Source organism: Tachyglossus aculeatus, chromosome 21, assembly GCF_015852505.1.
Source record: "Tachyglossus aculeatus isolate mTacAcu1 chromosome 21, mTacAcu1.pri, whole genome shotgun sequence".
Classification (NCBI taxonomy): domain Eukaryota; kingdom Metazoa; phylum Chordata; class Mammalia; order Monotremata; family Tachyglossidae; genus Tachyglossus; species Tachyglossus aculeatus.
Genome location: NC_052086.1, coordinates 35,098,488 through 35,111,232, shown reverse-complemented (window position 1 = coordinate 35,111,232; position 12,745 = coordinate 35,098,488). Strand labels below are relative to the sequence as shown.

At 44.6% G+C, this 12,745-nt stretch overlaps 1 protein-coding gene across 1 annotated transcript in view; it reads left to right on the top strand.

Annotated features, from left to right (window-relative positions):
* The window catches only part of FBRSL1 (fibrosin like 1), an 809,814-nt gene that overhangs the window by 155,973 nt on the left and 641,096 nt on the right, over positions 1-12,745 (top strand).

Here is a 12,745-nt window from a genome sequence, read left to right as displayed (position 1 = left end):
TGGACAGTCCGTGTCCCACACATGGCTCACACTCTTAATCCCCATTTTACAGATGAGGTACTGAGGCCCAGAGAAGTGAAGTGACTTGCCCAAGGTCACACAGCAGGCATGTGTTGGAGCTGGGATTGGAACCCAAGACTTTCTGACTCCCAGGCCTGTGCTCTCTCCACTAAGCCAAGCTGCTTCTCCAAGTGGGCCCCATGATGCCCCTGATAACCCTTTTAGTAAATACCACTGATATGGGGGAAAGAAACATTTAATCCCCATTTAACAGAAGAGAGAGTTGAGGCACAGAGCAGTTAAGTGGCATGTCTGAGGTCAAACAGCAGACAAATGCCTGAGCCAGGATTAGAACTCAGGTCCCTTGCCTCTCAGGTCTGTGATCTGTCCATTAAGACATCCTGCTTCTCCCTTCCCTGTTAATTTCATTCAAAAGCTTAAGCTGCCAGATAGAATGCCCTGCTAGTTGTCTTCTAATGCCCCCTCTCCTCCACTGCCCCACCTTCTCCGGCCTTTATTTCAATACAGGGTAAGCAACCTGAGCCCTCGCTATAGTATCTGAGCCTCCAGCTCTCCACAGAGAGCCAGTAGAAGAAACAGGATATTTGGGGCTGCTGAGAGTCTGTTAGACAATTCAGGAAAGAAACTTGAGAGGAACGGGAGAGAATGTCACCCCAGGGGAGATGAATAAAGGAGAAAATGATCATAGGAGAGAGGAAGAATAGAAGCTATTCTCTCTAGCTCTTTCCTGACACCCACGGTTCCAGCACATCAAACTGTATTTGCTTGAGCATTCTCCCTTTGCTCCTGCAGTGCCCCCTGGTCCTGCCGAGCCTGTTTGGAGATCCAAGTTGTGACACAGGCTTTGCTGCCCTCGGTCAATCAACAGTATTCAATGAGCGCATACTGTATACACAGCACTGTACTAAGAACTTGGGAGAGTACAATGCAAAAATATAACAGAAACATTCCCTGTTCACAATGAGCTTAGGGACAGATTGAGAGAAGATAATAATAATCATAGTTGTAGTATTTGCATATCACTTAGTGTCAAGCACTGTACTATGCACCCAGCTTACAGTACCCCTTAATCAATCAATCGTATTGAGCGCTTACTGTGTGCAGAGCACTGTACTAAGCGCTTGAGAAGTACAAGTTGGCAACATATAGAGACAGTCCCTACCCAGCAGTGGGCTCACAGTCTAGAAGACCCTTAAGACCCAGAAGGGCAAATAGAATGGGGAAAGAAGAGGTTAGGTAGGGAAGGCTTCTTGGAGGAGATATTATTTTAGTAGGGTTTTGAAGATGGGAAGAGCAGATATCTGTAAGATATGAAGAGAGGGAGTTCTAAGCCATAGGGAGGACAAGGGAAAGGGTCAGCAGTGAGGGAGATAAGACCAAGGTGCAGAGAGTAGGTTGGCATTAGAGGAGTGAAGTATGTGGGCTGGGTTGCAGTAGGAGATCAGCTAGATAGGGTAAGAGGGGAAGGGCTGATTGAGTACCTTAAATCCAATGGAAAGGAGTTTGATGCGATGTGAATTGACAACCTTTTGAGTTTTTGAGGAGTGGGGAGGCATGCACAGAACAGTATTTTAGAAAAATGATCTGGCCAGTAAAGAGAAGTGTGGACTGGAGGTAGGCGAGGCTGGGTGCAAGGAGGTCAATGAGGAGGCTGTTGTATTAGTTGAGGTGGGATATGATGAGTGCTTGGATCCATGTGGTAGCAGTTTGGATGGAGAGGAAGGGCAGATTCTAGAGGATGTTTTGAAGGCAGGAACAACCGGATTTGGTGACAGACTGAATATATGCTCTGAATGAGAGAGATGAGCTGAAGCTGATGCCACAGTGGTGGGATTTTGACAGAGAGAAGTGGTTGTCTACAGTGATGGGAAAACTGCTTCGGAGGAGAGGGTTTGGTGGGGGATGATGAGGAATTCTGTTTTGGACATGTTAAGTTTGAAGAGTCAAGTGAAACATTTAAGTAGAGAAGGCAGGAGGTAATGTGGGATTGCAATGAAGGAGAGAGGTCAGGGCTGGAGAGGTGTCATCTGTGTAGAGTTGGTAGTGGAAGCCATGGGAATAAGTGAGTTCCCCAAAGAAGTATGTGTAGAAAGAGAATAGAAGGGGACCCAGAACTGAGCCTTGAGGGACCCCTAAATTTAGAATGTGAGAGGCAGAGAAACCAGTGAAAGAGACTGAGAAATGGCAGAGAGATGGGAGGAGAACCAGGAGAGGACGGTATCGGAGAAGCCAAGCATTGATGATTTTTCCTGGAGGAAGGGTTGGTCCACAGGGTTGAAAGCAGCTGAGCGATCAAGGAGGATTAGGATGGAATAGAAACCATTGGATTTGGCGAGAAGGAGGTCATTGGTGACTGTAGAGCAGGCCATGTCTGTTGAGTGGAAGGGGCAAAAGGCAGATTTCAAGGGGTAAAAGAGAGAATTAGAGGAGAGAAAGTGGAGGAAACAGGTGTAAACACCGTACTTGATGAGTTTGGAAAGGAAGGGTACCAGTGTCCTAGTGGATAGTGTATGGGCCTGGGAGTCAGAAGCACCTGAGTTCTAATCCCGGTTCCACCACTTGTCTGCTGTGTGATCTTGGGCAAGTCACTTAACTTCTCTGGGCCTCCGTTACTTCATCTGCAAAATGGGGATTGAGACCGTGAGCCCCATGTGACACATGGACTCTGTCCAACCTGGTTATCATGTTTCTATCTTAGTGCTAGGTACAGTACTTGGCACATGATAAATGCTTTACAAATACCAAAAAAAAAAGAAGGGTAGGAGTGAGATGGTGAGAGCAATAACTAGAGGATGGAGGGCAAACTGTGGGAGGGGTGGCACTTTTTCAGAAAAAGAAATCAAAGATCAAAAAGCTAAAGGTCTGTGCTATTCACCGGACACAGTATCTACCTCTGTGTGAGGACATTGTGTCGCAGCACATAATGGGTTGGGATTCTGGACAGGATTGTAGTAGCCCAGCAGGGAACCTGTGTAAATGGGACAGGGTGTTATTTTGCCTTGTTTGGATGATTGCATTCATCTGTTTGAGTAATGACTGATGAAAGAAAAAAGGTGGAGTTGAGTTCAATATAAAAAACTAGCTGAAGTCAAAAGTGATTGAGAAAGATGTGGTTCGACTGAATTATTGTTATTGATCTCCTGCAATGACATCAGTTTCTCGGCCAAAAGGAAGGCGAGGCTTCGGGCTTTGTAAATGCCAGAGTACATTGTTAATGCAATAAATGCAGTTAAGCCTTTATTTTAGACTGATTAAACATTTTATAATAAACTAAGTGGGGGCAGTAGCCAATAAACAGTGTCTATCAGGGACAAAATGAAAAATCCTGTTGATGAGGAAGCTTCTCTTGAGAGCAGAGGAGCAGGCAGCGATAGCCCCCAAACGGGAAAGGAGCATCCATGCATCTCCCTGCTTTCCTGAGGGACATTTTGGCGAGGGGTGAGAACCTCTGCCAAGTTTCAGAGAAGCAGCATGGCCTAATAATAATAATGGTACTTGTTAAGCACTTACTGTGTGCCAAGCACTGTTCTGAGGGCTGGAATAGACACAAGCAAATCAGGTTGCACACAGTTCCTGTCCCACATGGGGCTCACACTCTTAATCCCCATTTTTCAGTTGAGGTAACTGAGGTCCAGAGAAGTGAAGTGATTTGTCCAAGGTCATACACAGCAGACATATGGCAGAGCTGAGATTAGAAGCTATGTCCTTCTGACTCCTAGGCCCATGCCTGGCCACTAAGCCATGCTGCTTACTGGAGAGAGCACGGGCCTGGGAGACCTGGGTTCTAATTCTGGCTCCTCCACTTGAATGCCGGGTGACCTTGGACAAGTCACTTCACTGCTCTGTGCTTCAGTTCCCTTATCTGTAAAATGGGGATTAAGACTGTGAGCCCCATATGGGAGAGGGACTGTGTCCAACCTGATTTGTTTGTATTTACCTCAGTGCTTAGTACAATGCCTGGCATTATTATTAGTAGTAGTAGTAGTATTGAAAAGAGCACAGGACTGGTGTTTTATGGTATTTAAGTGCTTCCTATATGCCAGGCCCTGTGCTACGTACTGGAATAGATACAAGTTGTCAGGTTGGACACAGTCCATGCCCCACATGGGGGTCAATCAATCAATCAATCATATTTATTGAGCGCTTACTGTGTTCAGAGCACTGTACTAAGCACTTGGGAAGAACAAGTTGGCAACATATAGAGATGGTCCCTACCCAACAGTGGGCTCACAGTCTTATCACTATCACTATCACTATCTTAATCCCCACTTTACGAATGAGGTAACTGATGCTCAGATAAATTAAATGCCTTGGCCAAGTTCACACAGCAGACAAGTGGCAGAAGCAGGATTGGAATCCAGGTCCTTTTGATTCTCGGGCCTTTGCTCTTTCCACTAGGCTGCTTCTCGAAGGTTGGCAGGAGACCAGGGTTCTGATCCCAGTTCTGCCACTTGCCTGCTGGGTGAACTGGGGCAAGTCATTTCACTTCTGTGTGCCTCAGTTTCCTCATCTGTAAAATGGGATTGAATGCATGTTGTCCCTTTCCCTTTTAATCTCTGAGCCTTGGTGGGACACAGACTTATGAATATCACATCTCCTCCAAGAGGCTTTCCACAACTAAGCCCTTGTTTCCCCTACTCCTTCCCAGTGTTGCATTACCTATGAACTTGGATCCATATCCTTTAAAGCAGTTGATTTTCACCTCACCCTCAGCCCCACAGCACTTATGTGTATATTCATAATTTCTTTTTATGTCTGCCTTCCCCATACACTGTAAGCTCCTTGTGGATGGGGAACGTCTACCAACTCTCTTATATTGTTCTCTCCCAAGAATATAGTCGAGTGTTCTCCACTCAGAAAGCGCTCAATAAATACGAGTGATTGACTAATTGATAGACTCTCTGATCATTTTGTACTGTAGCAACCCCAGCTCTTAGCACACAGTCAGCACTTACCAAATATCACTTTTCGTTATTGTTGTTTTTAACAACCAGCAACCAAATCAGTTGGTCGTCATTGGGAATCAGCTTAGTGCAAAGAGCCTGGTCCTGGGAGTCAGAGGACCTGAGTTCTAATCCTGGTTCTGTTATTTATGTGCTGTGTGACCTTGGGCAAGTCACATAACTTCTGTGTGTCTCAGTTCCTTCATCTGCAAAATGGGGATTCAATATTTTTTTTTTGATAGCATTTATTAAGCACTTACTATGTGCAAAGCACTGTTCTAAGCGCTGGGGAGGATACAAGGCAATCAGGTTGTCCCACAGGGGGCTTACAGTCTTCATCCCCATTTTACAGATGAGGTAACTGAGGCTCAGAGAAGTGAAGTGACTTGCCCAAAGTCACACAGCTGACAATTGGCGGAGCTGGGATTTGAACCCATGACCTCTGACTCCAAAGCCCAGGCTCTTGCCACTGAGCCACGCTGCTTCTCTAGCAATACTTGTTCAGAGCAATACTTGTTCTCGCTTCTTAGAATGGGAGCCCCATGTGTGACCTGATTATCGTGTATCTACCTTAGCACTTAGTACAATACTTGGCACACATCAAGCACTTAACAAATACCACAATTATTCATCGTGCTCAGGAGAGTACAATAAAACCAGCAGATATGTACTCTGTCATCAAGGAGTTACCTTAACAGCTCAAGTTACCACCCAAACAATCACAGATGCAGAAAGAGGGTTAAAACTGAAATCGAAGGCCAAAATATTCATATCCAAGAAGAGAATAGTTTACTCAGCAGGCACAGAGCAACCAAATAGGGCCAGGTGGATGGGTATTTTCTTTCCTGGGAAGGTAGTCACTCACCCCAATGCAACTAGGAATTCCCGTACAAAGGCAGAAACACTAATTGAATGGCCCTTGTCTAGGTTACCTTTGACTGAGAAACTTTGAGAATCCTATCCCTTTGAACTGTACACTATGAATATCCCATTATAGAAATGCTGTCTACATTTTATGTAGTTTTATGTAGTTTATTCTGGGACTATTCTGGGTTATGGTGCCAGTTCAGGATATTAATCACAGCTGACCATTGAAGTATGAAAAATTATTGTCCTTTTGCTGGAAATAAACCATGTAATTCACCAGGTATTCCCCCCACCCCCGCCAAATATTGTCATAGGTGGAAAACCTATCTAAAGCTACCTGTCCCATGAAGTGAACAATATAAATCCCCGTGTTATAAATATATCATTGATTCCAAACCCCATTTTTGGCTCCTAACAGTGTACACATTAGTAAGTGATACAAACCAGCTTCAGCTCCTATTTTCTGGCCCAGTGAGTTGCTGGGGTTGTGCCACACTTGTTTTCCCTGTTGTAAATTATTGCTTTTTTGGACAATAAAACCACAGGGCGTGGAAATTATATGGTGTGGAATGGAAGCAAAACCACATCACCCACTGACCTGATACATGTTTCTGATATTTTATTCACTTGAGGTTTCTTGGCGAGAGGGAAAGTCTGAAGGCGTGCCTCTGAAATCTGCCCCACGCTGAGAAATTACTATTTTTGGAGGCACAAGAGGGAGAACTCATGAGAGTCACTCATTCAGCCTTTTTTCCTTCCTTTGGGTCATTATGTCTGAAAAGCCATAATGAAAAACTAAGAGATGGAAACCTGGTAAAGGGAAGTTATGCCAAGCTTCTGCTGAAATCTGCCTCAGACTCTTCTAGGTATTTAATATATGAGATTATCAGAAGCCTCATTCTGTGCGGGTTAAACCTTGTTATCCTCCAAAGTCTCATTAAGCAAGGGCTTGTTCTAGCCAGGAGTCACCCTATGACTGTGCATTGTAAGAGTTGCCTTTGTTTCCTCTCATTATAATGACCCCATTTATTATGATGAGGTTTTCTGCCAGTATATTTTTTGAACACTGGTTATAGTTGGAGGGAGTAGATGAAGATTTTGGCCCTTTTAGACTGTAAAATCCTTGAGGATAGGGATCATGTCTACTAACTCAAGTGTACTCGTACCGAGATCTTACCACAGGGCTCGACAAATACTCTTTATTCAATCCATCGTATTTATTGGGCATTAACTGTATGCAGGGCACTATTCTAATCACTTGTGGGTACACTGTAATATAACCGACACATTCCCTGCCCACAGTGAGTTTACGGCCTAGAGGGATTGATGGATTGAGAGGAGATAATAATAATAATAATTGTGGTATTTTTTTTAGCACTTTGTGCCAAGCACCATACTAAGCATTGGGGTAGATACTGATAATCAGGTCAGACACAGTTCCCTAACCCGCATAGGGCTCAATCTAAGAGGGAGAAAAATTTTTTTTAATTGGAATTTAAGCACTTACTACATGCCAGGTACTGTACTAAGTGCTGGGGTAGCTACAACGTAATCGAGTTGGACATAGGCCATGTCCCACTTGTCCCACCCATGGGGCTCACAGTCTTAAATCCCCATTTTACAGAGGTTACTGAGGCATAGAGAAGTGATGCTACTTGCCCAAGGTCACACAGCAGACAAAAGGCAGAGCTGGGATTAGAACCCATGACCTTCTGACTCCCAGGCCCAGGCTCTTTCCACTAGACCATGTTGCTTCCCCAAGGAAAAAGTGGAATTTAATCCCCCTTTTACGGTTTTAAGATGAGAAAACTAAGGCCCCAAGCAGTTAAATGGCTTGCCCAAGATCACACAGCATGCACATAGAAGAGTTTGGATTAGAACCCAGACAGAGCTAGGGCAGATTCAGGTCACTTGAAATCTTGCAAAACCGTAACACATTAAAGTTCAGGCCAACCTCTTTTCTAATCAGTTCAGCAGCCTGATAGCCAGAGTGGAGGAAGAACTGCTAGAAGCACAAACTCATTTGTACCCCCTTAGTTAAAGGGCATCATGGTGTAGTGGATAAGAGCAGGAGCCTGGGAGTCAGAAGGTTGTGGGTTCTAGTCCTGGCTCCACCACTTATTTGAGGGGTGGCCTAGGGCAAATCACTTCATTTCTTTGTGCCTCAGTTATCTGTAAAATGAGGATTAAGACTGTGAGCCCTCTCTGGGACGGAGACTGTGCCCGACCTGATTTTCTTGTATCCATCCCAGCGTTTAGTACAGTACCTGGCACATAGTAAGTGCTTAACAAATACAATAATTATTTATTATCAGGTGAGGCTCTTTGGAGAACAGATTTCTACCTGAGAACCTCTGGAGCATATTTGCCCTGGAAATTGAGGACATCAAGTTCTTAAATTTCTGGTCTTTGAACTGCAACTCTGAAAGTCTGCACGTGTTTGGATCTCAGTGTTGGTGTTCAGGTCACTCCCTTCAACTGAGCTGTGAGCCAACGGGTTTTTGGAATGTGTCGGAGCTCTGATAGAACAGAATCGAAGAGATTATTATTTATAATGAGTCTAACATTATGAGGCCCAAGGCCTGCCAGACTGATTTGGATTTGGTTCAGTTCTCAGGGCATAGAGAGCTATTGTTGAAGGGGAAGTGGACTTTCATTATAGCTATTGTAATCTGTGTGCTCGTAGTTGCTTCTTCTTAATCAGGCTGAAGTTAGCAAGGACTTAAAAGTCTCCCCCTCTAGACTATAAGCTCGTGGTAGGCAAGGAAAGCGTCCACCAATTCTGTTGTATTATACTCTCCTAAGTGCTTAGTACAGAGCTCTGTAGTAAAAGCTCAATAAGTAGCGTTGATGGATTGACCTCTCTCTGGAGTGTCTTTGACCTATCTCCTTTTTTGACCAAGGGCTTAGTACAGTGCTCTGCATGCAGTAAGTGCTCATTAAGTGCCTTTGATAGCAACTCCTTTCTGTAGGTGTCACTAAGTCAATCAATCAACCAATGGTATTTATTGAGTACTTACTATGTGCAGAGTACTACACTAAGCACTTGGGAGAAATACAACAGCGATGGAAGATACATTCCCTGCCCACAATGAGCTTAGAGTCTAGATCAATCTGTTGTTTTGTACCTTCCCAAGTGCTTAGTAGAGTGCTCTGCAAACAGTAAGTGCTTAATAAATACCATTGATGGATTGTAAGGGAAACTAATGCAGGGACTTAAGGGGGGATTAAGTAGCATTGATTCCCCAAAGGAAAACAGGCAAAGAATGTCTCTGTGGGTGAACCTTTCTGACCATGACCTTTTCCCAAATTGTTTAGTTGGTGATAGGTGGGGACAGAGACTCCTCTGTGTCCAGAACTGCTTCCTTTTCTGTACCGCTATTCATTTGCGGTTAGAAACAGTTATTTTTAAACTCTCACCATTGCTGCTCTTTCTGATGCCTTTTGGATTATTTGAACCAACTACTTGGTTTTGTTCCTGTAATTCTATTTCACCCCGAGTGATTTCCTTTCTGTTCTAGGATCGTCTTCATTATCAGTCCTGTTCAACGAGTGTTTTCTTCCCGAGCCTCTCCTTTCTTGGAGCTCTGCTGGAACTTGCATTGAAATGACGTGCTTGTTGGCTGGAGCCTGATCAACTCTGTTTTCTTAATGTGAGGCCCGATCTGGAGCTGGAGTAACCCTCTTCCTCCTATGTGTAATTTATTTCTGTATCTGTCTCCTTCACCAGACTACAAGGTTCTTGAGGGCAGGGAGCATGCCTTCAATTATTTAATAGTATTTGTTGAAGCAGTTACTATTTGCTAGGCTCCATACTAAGCACTGAGGTAGATATAAGCTAATCAGGTTGGACACAGTCCGTGTCCCACATGGGGCTCACAGACTTAATCCCCATTTTACAGATGAGGTAACTGAGACACAGACAAGTGAAGTGACTTGCCCGAGGTCACACAGCAGACAAGTGGCAGAGCTGGGATTAGAATCCTGGCCCTTCTGACTCCCAGGCATGGGCTCTGTCCACTAGGCCATGCTGCTACCCTTCCTTCTAGTTCTACTTTACTCTCCCAAGTGCTTAATACAGTGCTCCGCACACAGTTAGGCACTCAGTAGATGCTATTGATTGATGGATTTTTCTGGATTGGGCTAATTTTAGCTGATATAAGGGTAATCTGTAGCTGCCCATACCTTCTCTCCCCTGTCTTTCATTCATTCATTCAATCATATTTATTGAGCACTTACTGTGTACAGAGCACTGTAGTAATCAATCAATCAATCAATCGTATTTATTGAGTGCTTACTGTGTGCAAAGCACTGTATTAAGTGCTTGGGAAGTACAAGTTGGCAACATATAGTGACAGTCCCTACCCAACAGTGGGCTCACAGTCTGAAACGGGGAGACAGAGAACAAAACCAAACATACTAACAAAATAAAATAAATAGAATAGATATGTACAAGTAAAATAAATAAATAAATAAATAGAGTAATAAATATGTACAAATATATATACATATATGCAGGTGCTGTGGGGAAGGGAAGGAGGTAAGATGGGGGGATGGAGAGGGGGACGAGGGGGAGAGGAAGGAAGGGGCTCAGTCTGGGAAGGCCTCCTGGAGGAGGTGAGCTCTCAGTAGGGCCTTGAAGGGAGGAAGAGCGCTAGCTTGGTGGATGGGCAGAGGGAGGGCATTCCAGGCCCAGGGGATGACGTGAGCCGGGGGTTGATGGCGGGACAGGCGAGAACAAGGTACGGTGAGGAGATTAGCGGCAGAGGAGTGGAGGGTTCGGGCTGGGCTGTAGAAGGAGAGAAAGGAGGTGAGGTAGGAGGGGGCGAGGTGATGGAGAGCCTTGAAGCCGAGGGTGAGGAGTTTCTGCCTGATGCGCAGATTGATTGGTAGCCACTGGAGATTTTTGAGGAGGGGAGTAACATGCCCAGAGCGTTTCTGGACAAAGGCAATCCGGGCAGCAGCATGAAGTATCTATTGAAGTGGGGAGAGACACGAGGATGGGAGATCAGAGAGAAGGCTGATGCAGTAGTCCAGTAGTAAGTGCTTGGGAAGTACAAGTTGGCAACATATAGAGACGGTCCCTACCCAGCAACGGGTTTACAGTGTGAAGGGGGGAGACAGACAACAAAACAAATAGGCAGGTGTCAAAACCATCAGAATAAATAGAATTATAGCTATATGCACATCATTAATAAAATAAATATAGTAAATATGTACAAGTAAAATAAATAGAGTAATATGTACAAATAATCTTCCTCTACAAACCCATTAGAGGAGAGGGAGCAGGAACCAGTATTCTCATTGTGAATACATCATTTGTTTGCTACATGTCACTTTCCTTTTCTGTGCCTCAGTTTCCAAACCTATAAAATGGAGAGCCACATGTAGGACAAGGACAGTGTTTGATCTGATTTTAAGCTGACTTTAAGCGTGTTGTGGGCAGGGAATGTGTCTACGAACTCTGTACCTTCCAAAGCACTTAGTACAGTGCTCTGTGTACAGTAGGTGCTCTAAATCCCATTGATGATGGTCATGGTGATGATGATGGTCATGATGATTATGATGATGATGATTTCCCCCTACCGTGATGCAGACCTTGCCATTGACCTGGTGCCAGCCCACTCCTTCTCCCCCAGAGGCCAGGGACAGCTGGCATCAAAACGGCATGGCGCGAGATCAAGTACTAAAAGGGAAACATTTGGAGTGGTTCCTTTTATTTATGTAAATCCACTAGATTGGAAGCTCCACGAGGGCATGGACTGTGTCTTTGACCCTTACAGAATGTTCCCAAGGGCTTGGTACAATGTTCTGCCCACAGAAAACTCTCAATAAGTCCTGATGAATGAATAAAATGACAGGAACGCCACCAGCAGCGGTCTAGGTCATATCACTGCTAAGCAATGTTTGAGTTGAGGGAGGCGGGTGGTGCATATTTCTTTAATGAGGAGATTGGCGTCTGTTTTGCTTTAAGCCCTGGCAGCCAAGAAACATAATCTATCTGAAGCCTCCGTAGATAACGAGGGGCTGGCCTAGAGAACTGGCCAAGAAACTCGTTTTAACAGAGGCCTGTGCTCCTGGTGAAATTTCTCTGTGGATGACTGAGCAGTGGTTTAGGATGTTTATAGGGAGTTTAGAATTACGGTTTCAAAGAAAACTCTTGAATGCAGACAGTAATTTCATAATTAGCTCCAAATTACAGGGTAGTGAAAACTTGAGAAACATTAAAGATCACAAACATGAGTGCATCTGTCTTACATTTTTCCTTATTCTAGGTCTGGTTCCTTCTTGCTCCAAGGCAGAAGAACAGAATAGAGCATGAAAAAGACCCCCGTAGCTTTTTGTTTTCTTGAAAGAGATTTAAGGGAGGGGGAAAAGTAGTTGAAGAGAGCCTGGCCGATCAAACTCTTTGAAGAGATTCCTTTTGGCCCGAGCCTAAGGAATCCCTGGGGAAGCCATTTGGCTGACAGCCTTCAGGACAGCTTGGCCGGCAAAGGAGAGTGGGGAAGTAACACCTACCCTCCCTCTCCTTGAGTAACTTGGCATTTCAGTGTTCATTAATAGACTAGGAGAAGCAGTGCCCAGGATTCGGAGTCAGGAGACCTGGGTGCTCACCTGGCTCTGCCTGTCTTCCCTTGTTGAATATAAGCTCCTTGTGGGCAGGGAACATATCTGCCACCTCTGTTAGATTATCCTCTCCCAAGTGCTTTGTACAATGCTGGGCACACAGTAAGCATTCACTAAATACGATTGATGGTATGACTATCATTTTTTTAATGGCATTTATTAAGTGCTTACTATGTGCAAAGCACTGTTCTAAGCATTGGGGAGGTTACAAGGTGATCAGGTTGTCCCACGGGGGGCTCACAGTCATCCCCATTTTACAGATGAGGTAACTGAGGCACAGAGAAGTT